The sequence below is a fragment of the Danio rerio genome, chromosome 4, assembly GCF_052040795.2.
Source record: "Danio rerio strain M-AB ecotype USA chromosome 4, GRCz13ab, whole genome shotgun sequence".
Classification (NCBI taxonomy): Eukaryota; Metazoa; Chordata; class Actinopteri; order Cypriniformes; family Danionidae; genus Danio; species Danio rerio.
The window spans coordinates 17,653,274-17,667,968 of record NC_141024.2 but is presented as its reverse complement, the minus strand read 5'-3'; the positions used below and the strand labels follow the sequence as shown (position 1 = coordinate 17,667,968).

General features: G+C 38.0%; 1 protein-coding gene across 32 annotated transcripts in view; it reads left to right on the top strand.

Moving 5' to 3' along the window:
* The window catches only part of sox5 (SRY-box transcription factor 5), a 234,830-nt gene that overhangs the window by 101,187 nt on the left and 118,948 nt on the right, over positions 1–14,695 (top strand). For 15 of the 32 annotated variants that reach the window (XM_087247443.1, XM_087247420.1, XM_087247411.1 and 12 more), the window contains one exon: positions 1,272–1,331. The exons of the other annotated variants lie outside the window; for them this stretch is intronic. The gene's annotated coding sequence lies outside the window, so the exon portion shown is untranslated. The remainder of the gene's footprint in view (positions 1–1,271; positions 1,332–14,695) is intronic. 32 annotated transcript variants of the gene reach the window in all.

The window sequence follows — 14,695 nt, the reverse complement described above, 5'->3', positions numbered from 1 at the left end:
AAAACATTTCCCTGAATGCGGAAATATTGCATGCTACAGTATGTCAAATTGTGAGCTGGGCCCGTTGTTCAACAAAATGACAACATCTCTGTTTTAATATTATTTTTTTTTATTAAACTTAAATAATAAAAAAACGATTATTTTGGCATTTCATGAAACGATGTGGTTTTGATGATGTCAACACTTTGGATAACTATCAGTTTTTTACAACTATGAAGTGGCCAGTGGGAACCCTTTTTAATCCTTCAACAAACCACATAATCGGGGCAAGCATCCTCTAGTTATTTCGATAATTTTGTTTAAGATAAGCATTAAGACTTGGTCTTTTAAAATAAAAGCTATTTGAACATGTCAAGTAAATAACACATTTTGTGATATTGTTTATATTTAGTAATATATTGAAAAGTTCAAGATCTGGAATGTTACACTGAATGACAATGTTGCAATGTAGAACATCATTTCACTTCTGTTATTTGAAACACTAAAACAAATCACTGGCCCTGATTCATAAGAATCTTAGTTACGTGACTGACCTAAAAGAGGTAAGAGGTTATGAGTTTTAGATATGCAAACATGTTCAATTTTCCCCTCCGGGGTGGACTTCACGCTGCACGCTAAACTTGGATGATGACATCCAAGTTTTTTCGGCAGATTATACACGGAAGCGTGCAAGATTAGAAACTTACAATGCGGCTCAGCTCTTGTAATGAAAGATCCCAATGTTCCCTCAGACTATACAAGCATGTCTCTTCAGCACGTCCCTGCAATGTTCCAGCAAAGACATATACAACCGCATCTCCTAAATCTCATTTGGTTTGATCTGTTAGCAAGGGGACAGTGGTCTAAATCTCCCAAAACTACTAACAAATGACACGGTTTACCAATCCAGTACTAAGAAGGATGATATAAGACTTAGCGCCGGGTTTGTTAAGGAGAATCCAAGCTTGCCAAGAGTTCTGATAAAGCTTAGAGAATCCTCTCCATTCTGCATGCTTACACTCATAAACTCTAGATGTGACATTTTAAGTACCATACAATTTACAGATGCAATGATAAGTTCTGTGAGGGGGATTAAGAGTGTTTCAAGTTGTTTATGGACAAGAATGTCTACACAATGTCCATCTTGGGGTCCAGAAGTTCTTCTGTTAAATAAAGCAAAATTATAGTTTCAAGGCAACACCCAGCTAGGCAGAACACAGCTTAATATTTTTGTTCCACCATCACACAGCCTCTTCAAGCAGTTGATGGCTTATCATTTTCGTTTTGTTCAGGTAGAAGCAGATACAAGGACAAAACTCTTTCACAACAAGGAGCCTCGACACGACTGACTGGTATGTAAAATGTGCGTCTGAAAAAGGCCTTTACAAACGTTCTCAGTGCTTGCATTTTTAGTCTATGTCATTATTACCGACATTATGTATCCTCGTAGTCCATTTTCTTTCAGCAATCAAAGAATAGCAGTTATGTCTGTCTTGTGATTTTCTGCTGATCTGGATACAGAGCAAATGGCCATATTCATCATCAAGGATAGTTGTCAATATGTAGGTCTTTTCCAATGATGACTCTGACCTCGAAGTATTTCACTATTAAAACTAGATAAAACTATATCCTTATGAAACATATAAACACAATGCTGTTCATAACTTGCCATGCAACACAATAAACATATTTTATTTATTATTTCTCAGTTTGAATCTATTTTAATGCATTTTTAAATAATTTTCACTACCATTGAAAGTTTCCAGGGTGACACAGTGGAGTGCATTTTTGTGTGGAGTTTGCATGTTCTCCCCGTGTTCGCAGAGAGAGTGCTTTGGTTTCCTCCACAGTCAAAAGACACGCGGTATAGGTATATACTGTAATGAGTGTATATACAGTAAATGTTTCAGAGTACTGGATTGCAGCTGGAAGGGCATCTGCTGTGTAAAACATATGCTGGATAAGTTGGTGGTTCATTCCGCTGTGGCGGAATGGTTCAGTACAGTAGGGTATGTTAATTTCCATTGTCAGAGGTAAAAGTAAACCAAACCACACCATACCACTTTTGACACCATTTGTTTAAAGGGCCATGAAACCCCCTCGTTTCAGCAGGGTGTTTTCACACCTCTTCTTTGGAAAAAGTCAGAAAAGTGGGCGTGTCCAGCTCTGTTTAGGGGGGAGTGTCGGAGGAACTAAAGTGGGAGGGTGTGGGAGTGTCGATTTGGGCACGCGCGAGTTTCAGAGTCAAAATACACACACACACACACACATACATACAGGAGAATGTGATGGTGTTAAACCTACATGGACATCTGTAGTCGAATTATTAGCCAAATTATTAAATAGTGGACTTTAACTGCAGTTTGGCTCTTTCATTCAGGGAATTCATTCATGCCCCTCGCGACACACGAGATATTTGATTCGAGGAGCTGCTCTAAGCGTGTATTTTTCATGCAATGTTTTATACCGCACGGCGAATGAGAGAAAAAAACCCTCTGCATTTCCCAGAAACTTAGATGCACACGACAGGTAGTGTCAGAAAGCCGCGCGTGTTATTCCGGTCACTAAATGCGGTAAAAACCCTACACGAGGTTAAAGTTTGGTTGTGGTGCTAACGTGTTTACACTCTGTGCAATAGTTTGTTAGATACGAACAAACTGAATAAACAAAGAGCACTGGTCGCTCACTTACCAAATCTGTAGAGACAGGACAATCACCAGCAACTAGAGCCGCGTCTTTATGAAGAGGAGACTACAAACGATTCCAGATCCCAGCGTTTGCAGATGAGAACAGCTCTCAGGTAAACAATAATCCTCCTTAGACACGTAAGTTAATGTTGTCGCGCGTCGCGTACACTGTAATCCACACGTGAGTCTGAGCTCTCACAGAGAGAAAATGAAAACGAAACTTAACTGCAGCAAACTATAAAAGCAACACTTCACGCTTGTTTTGCCAACACAACGTGGCGTCTCTGTCCTGAAAACACGGTGATAGTAATGAATATTAATGAAGTTGCACAATAGAGTGCGCTGATTGGTTTGACCCAAGCCATACTCATGCATTAATGCAACACACTGTAAGACGTAATAAGACACACTCTGGCACAGACGCCCAGTCTGCACGCTGGAATACACGCTATTATGTCATGACCGTGACGCAGCTTCAAAAATTCGTTTCAAACAGGAAGTACGAATTTGCTTAAAATAACGCAAAAACAACCAATTTACACTTTTTAGTGAAATATAGGTGTCCTAATAGTGTTTTTAGCAGTGTGGGACACATATACGACTGTCAACAGCTCAAAAAATGTGTTTTGGTGTTTCGTGACCCTTTAAGGCAGGGCTGCTCAACTCTGTTCCTGGAGATCAACCTTCCTCCAAAGTTCAGCTCTAACCCTAATAAAACATACATGAACCAATTAAATAGGACCTGAACAGCAGTTGTTAATTACAGGCAGGTGTGTTTGAAATGGGTTGCAACTGAAATCTGCAGAAAGGTAGATCTCCAGGAACAGGGTGGTGTACCCCTGGTTTAAGAGTACCTAACACAACAGTATGGTACCAAAAGCATAGAGCTACTGCCACTTACATGTACAAAAAGGCAGCAAAACAACAACACAGAAAGTGCCATTTATAAATACAAAGCCAAAACATGACACCAAAATAAATATAATGACGACACACAGACTTGTTGTTTTCTTGTAATAAACAGCCACATGCAGCAAAACAAGTACAAGATGTGCTGTTGGTCCTTCATTATTGTTTATAGGCAATTCGCATGTTCCTGCATGTGAAAATTTGAAATAATGTATGAGAAATGAGTGTGTAAAAGATAAATTAAGGACAGCTTTGTTTGAACAATTCAGAGAACGATGTTGATTGCTGCTATGGTGTACACCACACCAAGTAATGGTACTACTGACAGTGGAAGCGCAACCCTGATCAATCCGTACCAAACCCTACTATACTGTGTTAAACCATAATGCTCAGTGGAAACAAGGCATATGTGTGGTGGGCGTGTTACTGAATAGTTCATTAATAAACATTAATAAGCTCTGATCACAAAGTAACCGCTGCCTCCTGCCTCTTTGGACAGCATATTTTTATCAGCACAACTTACACACTTCACCTCACCAATAAATGCCATCAGGAGGCTAATTTGTGTGTGTAGATGGAAGATAGAGAGGGGGCTATTTGTATGTTCATCTGTGTTTGTGGGTGGATGGGGCTGTTAGTAGGCGTCTTTGCCATATATGTGTGCAGTACATGTCTGTGTGTGCGGGACCGTATCACAGACGGGCTCGAGTGTGTCAGTGAGGCCGCTGTCTCGCAGCTTGTAGTCATATTTCATGAAGCCTATGAGACTCAGTTGGCGGTATGTGTGAGTTCGGTCTATTTCTGTCTTTCTGACTGTGGCACTGCCCACTGTGTGTGAGTCTGCGTACGGCTACCCACTGTCTATGCGGCGTGCCAGTGGGAGACTGCCATCCTGTGCCCCCACGCAGAGGGATCCACCGTTCCTTTGCCTTCATCTCCAACCAACCGTCCTTTCCCTCTTCCTGCGCGTCTCTTTCACCGTCTCCACCTCCTCCCTGTCTCCCTTTATTTCTCTCAGTGGGCATCCATGTAAAGTACATGGAGTTTTGGCAGGCGACAAATACTTTTATTAGTGTTAGATTTCTCTTTTATTCACACTATAAATAGATGTCTGATTGATGTTGCCTTCCATTTGTAGATGCATGATATAGAGGATGACACAATGTGCTATGATCCAGAAATCATGGCTCTGTCCCCAGTCCCAAATGACACTGAAGCCTCTACCCACTTACAGAACATTGTTCACTTACGGCTGCAAACTTTTATCAAAGCTGGTTAACTTTTGTTGTCTGGAATAGACAGATTACCTGCCAATATCAAAAATAATTCTAATTTTGACAGGATTTACAGTAGTCCCAGATGGTTCGTTTGTTCTTTCTTTTTTCCCTTTTTATTTATTGCCATTTTTCTGGTGATTTTGGTAAGCAGTTGAAAGGATTTCAGTTTGGTAAAACAGTTTTAGCTACCTAATATATATGTAATGCATGAACAAATTGGCTTAAAATATTCACAGAAATTCAACAGAAAACAATTAAAAGGAAGAGATCAAAAAGACAAAATAACACAGATTTAGCTTATTTTTAAGTTAGAAAGTGACTTTATGGCCCGTCTCCACTAAGTGGTATGGTACAGTTCGGTTCTGTACGCTTTTATGTGGCCGTTTCCACTGTCAAAAGGTACCTAAAAGTGAACCGTACCATACCACTTTTTGGGCACCCTTTACCCTCACGTGCGTGTCTATTTTTGAAATAACGAACTTCTTTAGCTGATGATAATACTGTGTGCGTGATTATGGAAGTGCTTCTGGCATCCGATCCTAAAGAAACAGACTAACGAGAGAGTGAAGTGCGAAAAAACAAAGAAGAAGCCGGAAAAAACAAAGGAGGAAATGATTCTTTCAGCAACTAAAACATAAACAAACTGCCACGTTTAACTGTTATCATCACCTTTTGGACTATTATGAACTTGAAATGACAGAATTTCTCTCTAACAAGAGGTTACATGTGCTGGTGAAGATTAAAGATACTGATGAGAGGTTTGCACTGACTGGGCTTTATGTTGCATGATGTTTTTGAACCCAAATAAGGACTAAATATATGCTGTGTGTAGTTTTTCTGTAATTAGTAACATATCAGACGATGAGGGACTGCATGTAGTGATATATGTTGCATTTATTTAGTTATTTTAAATAATTGCAGACATTACAGTAGGCTATTTTCGCACTGTCATTGATCTGCAGTTATAATCAAATCATGTTCATAGGAAGATGAGTAATGCACATTTATACACAAGTACTTATGTGTGCAAAGCATCTGTTTTGTGAGTAGTGCTTCTCATCTGATTTGTGAACGACCCGTACAGCTTTACTTTGACATTTCCTCGAGCGAGAGTGACGTCAACTGAAACTTTCTGTCGTACACCACACCCTACCATTGGTACCCTTTTGGCAGAGGAAAAGCAAGCCTGATAATGGTGACCCGTACCAAACTGTACCAGTCAGTGGAAACAGGCCATTAGTGTGTGCTGTTGTTTTCACATGAACACCTAGCAAGTTTGGTGAAATTTGCTTTGTTTCAGTGGTTAATTTTAATACTGTAAATATAAACACAGCTATCTAAACCTAGATGCACACCAAACTAAACTGAGACCCCTGAAAAAAACAAGTCCAGTTCCAAACACATTTAAACTCCTAAAATTGCAGAATTTTCATGTTGTGCGATTATTTTTTTCTTCTTGTCATAAGAGCTGTTTTTTTTTCTCCATTACAGTTCAATACAGTAATTGCAAGTCTTCCATTTGTGTTCAGCATAGGAATTTATGGCTCCATATTGACTCCTTTACATATTTTATAAGCTCCATCATAAAAATATCATTGCATATATGCACATATAATTAGCACATTTACTGTAGCTCAGCACACAGCATTTTCTTTGGATGCTCTGTAAATGTTTGCTTCGTGTTATTATGTTCAGTTCTTAGTACTTTTTAAGTGAACCAGCGCTATATTATTCGTAGTATAGTACGGAGATGACAAAGCATCATGTCAAGAAAATTTTCAGGAAGTGTTTCAAGCTGTCAAATTTGTGGATTTACAGTATAGCATTTTAGATTGATTTCTTTCTGTTGATTTTTGCTGTGCCATTACAGCAATAAATGACACTTAAAATATAAAGAATTTAAAATTACAAAATAATGTTTAACAATATAATGAATGATCTTTTAATAACCTCTTTTTTTTAAAGAAATACATGTGAAATAATTTTTGGTTGATATATTTCCAACATTCAGCGATCCAGACAGTGGTCCAGCAGTTGTGTCTGTTTTTTTTTTCTCTCCTCTCTCTCTCTCTCTTCTCCAGTTTTCCCACCTCTCCTTCCTCCTGAGGCCAACAGCAGCAGCAGCGGCAGTGTCGGCACTCCTAATTGGCCGTGCGCTCAACGTCGCCTGTTGTGATCATATAAATTTATTGGTGCTTAGAAGGCACAAGCTATTAAAACATTACAATAGACATTAGCGCAGGCCCGAGCAGCCTGCTCGGCCTAACGAACATATGCTTCCCTACCAATGCCTAAACTCTTATTTATGGATTTAATTTAATGTGCGGGAAGAATTCTAAATTAAATTTGGTGTGTGCCTCTGGAGAGTGTCGGTGTATAATAACATGGTAATTTTTACACATCTTTATGAGAAATGAGAAAATTAATTCTTTCTGACAAGCTGTAATTACTGGGCTTGGACCAGTCGCAGCTGAACAGTTTGAGCTCCGCTAGTCTGCCAATGAACTGAAGGAGAGGAGAACAGATAAGGAGGACACACACAATTATAGACGCACACCCACACGCACACACAGACACAAAGACACGCAATTACATACACCCCCAAATACACACCCCCACACACACCTACAGAACAGCATGCACGCTTAATGCTAACACACATGGTCACATATGCCCACCCAAAATATCAGACTCCTACACACATAAATACACACACAAGCACATACTGGTGAACATGCCACAAACCTATAGTTGTCAACTGGTTTAGCTTCAGGACCCAGATTTTGTGTTGGGTGTCAAATTGAAACACTCAACCAAAAATTCAAACATGTTTATGCAATCATTAATTTTTCTTAATATCGGGCATGTCACTCAACTGTTTGTGTTTGAATCTACTTAATTCTTTTTTTAGACTATGTTTGTCTAATTTTAGCACAATTTGACATAGGGTGCATTGGTAATTAGAGTTGGGTGTAACATGTTCCACAATAACATGTTACTTTTTTCTAATTACATTTTTTTACACTAATTACATTTTAAATTTGTGTAATCTGATTACAGTTACTAAACTCAATGTAAACTCAGTTAATAGGCATGCGCATTTAAGCATGGAAAACGCTATCTGAAATGGTTGCTGTTGAGCAAGGTTGCTTCTTCAAGTGGAAATACAGAAATTACTTTGATTTCATTGAGCGTAAAATCCAAAATATTTTTGTGAAATGCTGTCTATGTCTATGACTTGTTCAAGCACTTCTATAGAAAGCATTCTACGACAATACTTGTCACCAAGAAGTACACCGGTGCCCAAAAACATGGTGGCCCAACTCAGCCTAAACAGGATTGTTGTGCAGGATCTGGAGTAAAGGTATTCGGATTGTGAAGGGAATCGAAGCTGCTTATGAGTCTGCTCACATAGATCATATTGGGAGTGCATATTGCGCACGCTTATTTTCCAGGCACATCAAGTTAAAAAAAACGCTAGTCAGGTGACAAGAACTGACCAATTGTCTTTATAGTTGGTTTGGAATATACACATTTAGGTAGACTAATTACCTCAGACAAACACAGAACATCCAAACACTTGAGTGCTTTTTCATACTATGGATGTCAATGGTTACAGGTATGCAGTTTTCTTCTAAATTTCTTCTTTTGTGTTAAAAAAAAAAAAAAACTGTTTGGAACAAGTGAATGATGAGAGAATTTTAAATCTCTTTAAGTCTTTTGAAAATGTCAAGCTGCTGTAATCAACCCATTGTAATGTTTTTCAGTAAATATTTAATTATTGAAAGAGCTGCAGTTTATTTTGTATTTTATAGGTATATGTTATATGTTTTAAAAGTAACTATAAAGTAATTAGTAATCTGATTACTTTTTACATGAAGTAATTAGTAATGTAATCAGATTGCAATTTTCCAGTAGTAGTCAGTTATTTATAATCCATTACTTTTTTTAAAGTAACTTACCCAACACTATTGGTAATGACCATTTAGATCCAAGAATTGGTTTAGATTTTGAATCCCAGATATAGTCAACAACTTATGCCATATCTGGAATGCTTTCTTACATTCAGATAGAAATTTTTGTTCTTTTCTCTTTTTTTCTATCTGTGATGTTGACCAATAGAATCACAGATGATCTTGCTTACACAGCTTTCTAACATGTGAAATGAGAGTAATACAGACTAGTTAAAAGTAATAATCTTCTAATAAAACACATTGATATTGATGTAGCAAGGTAGAATTATTCAATTGAAAAATCAAGCTGTAGCTATAATAAACTTGTCTTTATTATGTTGCCTTTAGGTTTGTTTAGACAGAAACATCTAGACTACATCTATTCGATGACATCATGTGCTTTGCTTACATGGCAAGCAATAATTAGTCAAGATGCAACATCTAGTCTTATTTGTTTCTTGTTCACAACGACAACAATCAAAATATCCAGTCATTTATGGTGATTGGCCTTAACATAGAAATATTAGTCAGCTTGTTGTCAATTTTAACTCCAGTGTATCAGACCATGGAATAAAATGTATCTATACCAAGCAAACGTATGCACTATTTGCATGATTGTTTCTCATTGGTTGGATAGTGTGCAATAAAATCGTTCAATGCACAGATATGTTCCAGTCAGCTTTGATCACAGTTCGAAATAAATGTGTTACCTTCAAACATTAGTACTAACCATAGTAACCATTCCTCGATTTAATCTCAAAGACATGACTCTTACAAAAAAATATTTGCGAAGAGGTAGCTAACACTCTGAGCTTTTAGATATGCCCGTGTCATTTACAAGAGGACACAGGATGTCTATTACACACATACTCGCATTCTCTTTGTCTGCCTGTGACAGATTCAATGCAGGGAGATGTAATATGTCGTAACTGTAAAATAATGTGGTCAAATATTGCACTGCAAAGAGCAAAACTAGTTTTAACTAATCCATAACTTGGTAAATGACCATGGAATGAGCAGGATAGTCAACAGTTTGCCATTCATTAAATGATTATAAATGCTTTTTAAAGACTGCCTCTGCGAAAAGCATTTAAAAATCTTCACTTCACATCGGATGGTTCTTTGGCTTCACGTCATGTATTTAAAATCCTTTAATGCGTAGCAATCTGTTAACTATCCCTTACTGCATTCTCAGCACTGCAGTAACTTCTAAAGGTAAGATTAGGCCACAAGATCAGCATTATTGGGTCCCTTCAGAGAAGCATGTGATTAGTAGAAGGTGAAAGGAACATTTCAGACAGTTATGGGTGAGGTCTGAGGCGGCAGGGGGTTCTGTTGCCCTGTCTGATGTCATCAACATAAACCGCTCACAGGTCTGCCCCATTCAAGGTCGTCTGCCATTTAGTATTCACAGCAAAGCAACTTGACCACAACTCTAGCTCCCATAGCGAAATAATCATCACACACACTTTAGCCTATTGCATTTTGTAAAGCAAGTGCAGCGGTTTTATAGCTGTTGTTTCTTTTGTTATCAGTATGACATGATGGGTCACTTTAGATACAGCACTGCAGTTGCGTGGCATGGATAGGTGTATGCGCATGGCACACGCTGACTGTGCATCCAGGGGCCATTTCAGTTTATTTATTCATTCTGTTCCATTTTGTCATGCGCTGCTAAATGTTTAATCCGCTCATCCCTGCGGTCGGCGACCGTCAGGGGAATGCCGTCCTAGTGGTCACCAGAGTGAATAATACATGACAGTGTGTGTGTTTGTAGTGATGAAGTGCAGGTGTCAGTCCTGTTCTGATGGCACTGTCTCTCTCTGTGTCGCACACACACTTTAAAACACTGGGTCAGAGTCTATTAACTCTTCTGAAGGGTGGCCTGTCAGGGTGCGTTAGCTGATGGCTCCATTGTCTTTCACTCTACGCGACTTCACTCACTTTGAGATAACAGGTTGAGCTCTCATAAGCACTCAGAGCTGCTCTGACTGCCCTCTGTCTGTAGATGGAGAGGATAAAACATTTATTCACCTGGAGGAATGAGTGGGGAGCGGACGACCACTCTGTTTTTGATCAACAATGACAAAGCATGCTGCCATGTGTTGATCGGATAACAAATGTTGAGGAAATTTGTGTACTGTATTTTTGATGGAATTATAGACCAAAGCGCTGAAATTGTTTTGCACTTTGCAGTGATTACAGACTAGGTGTGTCAAATGCAAAATTATAGCAGATACCGTTCTAAAAAAAATATTTTTTATTGGAAGCAACATAGACTGCATGTCTGCCAACCCAACCCCCTAGAGTTCAGAATACTCATACAATTTAATTTTAAACCAACCTAAAAATCATATTTCACACCAATTCCATATTAATTTCTAAAGCAATTCTTCAAATTTAAAACCTTAAGGAAATCAGATTTAAGAACAGATGTTATTAAAATTGCTTTTATTCACATTTTAAATCAGAAAGACATTGATTTGAATCGCTTTTGAAGAGTGTCGTAGCTGCTTACGGGTCTGTCCACATGTTGCATTGGGAGTGCATATTGTGCTTTAATTTTCCAGACGCACCCAGTTGAAAGCTATGAGTCACGTGACAAGAACTGACCGATTATCTTCATAGTTAGTATGGAATATACACATTTAGGTAGACTAATTACCTCAGAAAAACCCAGAACACCAAAACACTGCAGGGCTTTTTCATACTATGGATGTCAATTGTTACGGGTATGCAGTTTTCTTCTAAATTTCTTATTTTGTGTTTTAAAAAAAGGTTTGGAACAAGTGAATGATGAGAGAATTTTAAGTTTTGGACCAACTATCTCTAGGTCTTTTGAATATGTCAAGCTGCTGTGATCAACCCATTGTAATGTTTTTCAGTAAATATAAAATTATTGAAAGAGCTGCAGTTTATTTTGTATTTTTATAGGTATATATTATATGTTTTAAAATTACCTTCAAAGTAAAGTAATTAGTAATCTGATTACTTTTTACATTATGTTATTAGTAGTGTAATCAGTTTTAAAATTTTCAAATAGTACTCAGTAATTTGTAATCTATTAAATTTTTTAAAGTAACTTACCTAACACTGTTGGTAATAACCTTATAGATCCAAGAATTTATTTAGACTTTTATTTATCTCAGATAGTCAACAGCTTTCCTACATTCAGACAGAATTTTTTGTTCTTTCATGACAGGTTATGTCATATCCTCACATTTCAAATCAGATAGACATTGATTTGAATATCAATTCAGTTCTTAATTAAATTTTAACAAAGAGCCTTTAAGGCAAGTCATTTCAGTCAACGGCTATTATTGAAACATCTCTTATGCAGTATGGTCGGGCATTTTGTCTGAATTGGGAAACATCAAATTTTCCAAAATTGCTAGCCAAGCTTACGATTAGGTTTTATATTAGGAATCAACGACATGATTAAACAACAAATGTCTCTTTACTTTCTTTTCTAAACATTTGAATCACACAAAATCTGCAGAAGTTTATGTTTGTATTCGAATTACTGTTTTGTAAAAATTCAAGATGCATGAAAGATACTATGTGTATGATTTAGCATAGCGTGAACTTACCTGATATAACCTGAGAACTGCAGAGTTAAGCATTTTTAACGAGGTCCTCACTCCTTTCGATGGCTGTTAGCCAAAGACGTCTGCGGTTGGTGTTAAAAGCAGTGTGGTGTATGATAAAATTTAAGTTTTCAATTTATGGAGTTTTGAATTTGGCATCCTACCGCAAAACACGACTTGTTTCATATTGCAATGTCTTTTTTTTTTTTTTTTTGCAACCAGTATCCGCGGTTGAACCCATGTGATGTCATGTGTGACATAGGTTGCTAATTCCCCTATAGCTATCGCTGATTGGCTATTGTACTAGAAGGCGGGGCTTCATTTGCCGTATTGACCATTACACTTTTCCCATTCAAAACTATACAAGTGACATGTCTTGTGTATTCTATAGTCTTTGATTTTAAGCTAGTTGGAAATCTGAAACCAGTAGTGAATTGACACATTTAAAGTGTTTTAAATCACACTTCATAATTTACAAAGTGCATCTCAGACCAAATTCAAATTTCAAATTAGACTTAAAACAACTTTCAAATTTGGAATAAATATTACACATTTCTGTGAATACCAAGAGTGCATCTCATAAGTGAGCACCACTAGACATTTCCACTTCGATCCGGGCTTTTAGTTGCATTCAAAGGCATTAAGCTTCATTTGTGTAGTTTGCATGTGACTGATAGTTATTAAAATAATGACCCGTACAATTTTTTTTGCCAAAGAATCAATCACACATTGACATCCCAGTCAACAGTTAGCTTTAACTGAAGGCTCTTTTCTCATCCATCACAGCAGTGCCCCCTGTGTACAAAGAACTTGACCGGCCTCCTCAAAATCCCAGACCTTACAAGACGCTACCAAACACAATCTCACAATTGCTGGTTCATTTCACAGCCATCCTCTTGTTTCCAAGAATCCAAGCATGCACACAAAACTACTAATCAAACCACTCCCTTTATGCAAATCAGCCCCTTGTTAACCCCAATCAGAGAGGTCGTCGGATGCTGCTTTCAACATCCCTCAATGCAGCATCTCCGCCACTGCTGTAGCCTCATGGGTAATTACAAAGCTACCCGGCCGGTCCGTCTGACAGTGTTTTTCCCGCCATGCTCATGACCCTGGCATGACCTCTGAGAGTGTAGGTAATCACCTGTGTGTCCTGAGCTTAGATCTCTATTAGTGGCAAAGCACAGTTCAGCTCCAGAGAGGAGGGCGAACACACCCCACATTCATCTCCTCGCCGTAGGGTCAGATCACCTATGCGATGGAGACTTGCCTGCCTGGTTAGCACATGGCCCTGGTGCATTGTAGGGTGGCATTTCTACTTGATATGGCTTGATGGATGCTGTCATGCTTACTAACAAGTCTTTGAGTGTGGAAAGTGGTGAGTTCTTTCTAGCATTTTGCTAGAGATTTTCTGGTATCTCTGCAGTTATCTGTGTGATAGTATATTTTTATTTACTGACGAATTTTAATTTTAGCAGTTGGACTAAAATATAAGACTTGTTGTTTTGCTAGGATGTGCTATAAAAGCTATTAGCTATACAATGTGTACATGTGTTATTGTTTTAATATTTATTAATTATAATAGCATAAAATACTGATTATTTTTCAATTGACAAATTTAGAATAACATTATTTATAATAATAGTGACATATACACTTCAAGGGCACTTTATTAGGTACACCTTACTAGTATCGGATTGGACCCCTTTTTACCTTCAGAACTCCCTTAATCATGGTATTAGATTCAACTTGTGTGGTCTTCTGCTGCTGTAGCCCATCCGCTTCAAGGCTGGACGTGTTGTGCATTCAGAGATGCTCTTCTGCACACTTCGGTTGTACTTGAGTTACTATTGCCTTTCTAACAGCTCAAACCAGTCTGGCCATACTCCTCTGACCTCTGGCATCAACAAGACATTTGCACCCACAGAATTACCGCTCACTGAATGTTTTCTCTTTTTCAGACCATTTTCTGTAAGCCCTAGAGATTGATGTGCTTGAAAATCCCAGCTGATCAGCAGTATCTGAAATACTCAGACCAGCCTGTCTGGCACCAACAACCATGTTACATTCAAAGTCACTTAAATCATCTTTCTTCCCCATTCTGATGCTCGGTTTAAACTGCAGCAGATTGTCCTCACCATGTCTACATGCCTAAATGCATTGAGTTGTTGCCATGTGATTGGGTGATGAGAAATTTGCATTAATGTGCAGTTGGACAGGTGTACCTAATAAAGTGGCTGGTGAGTGTAGTTGCTGTAAAATAATAATAATAAAATGGTTATACTTTTAGAAACCTAATATTA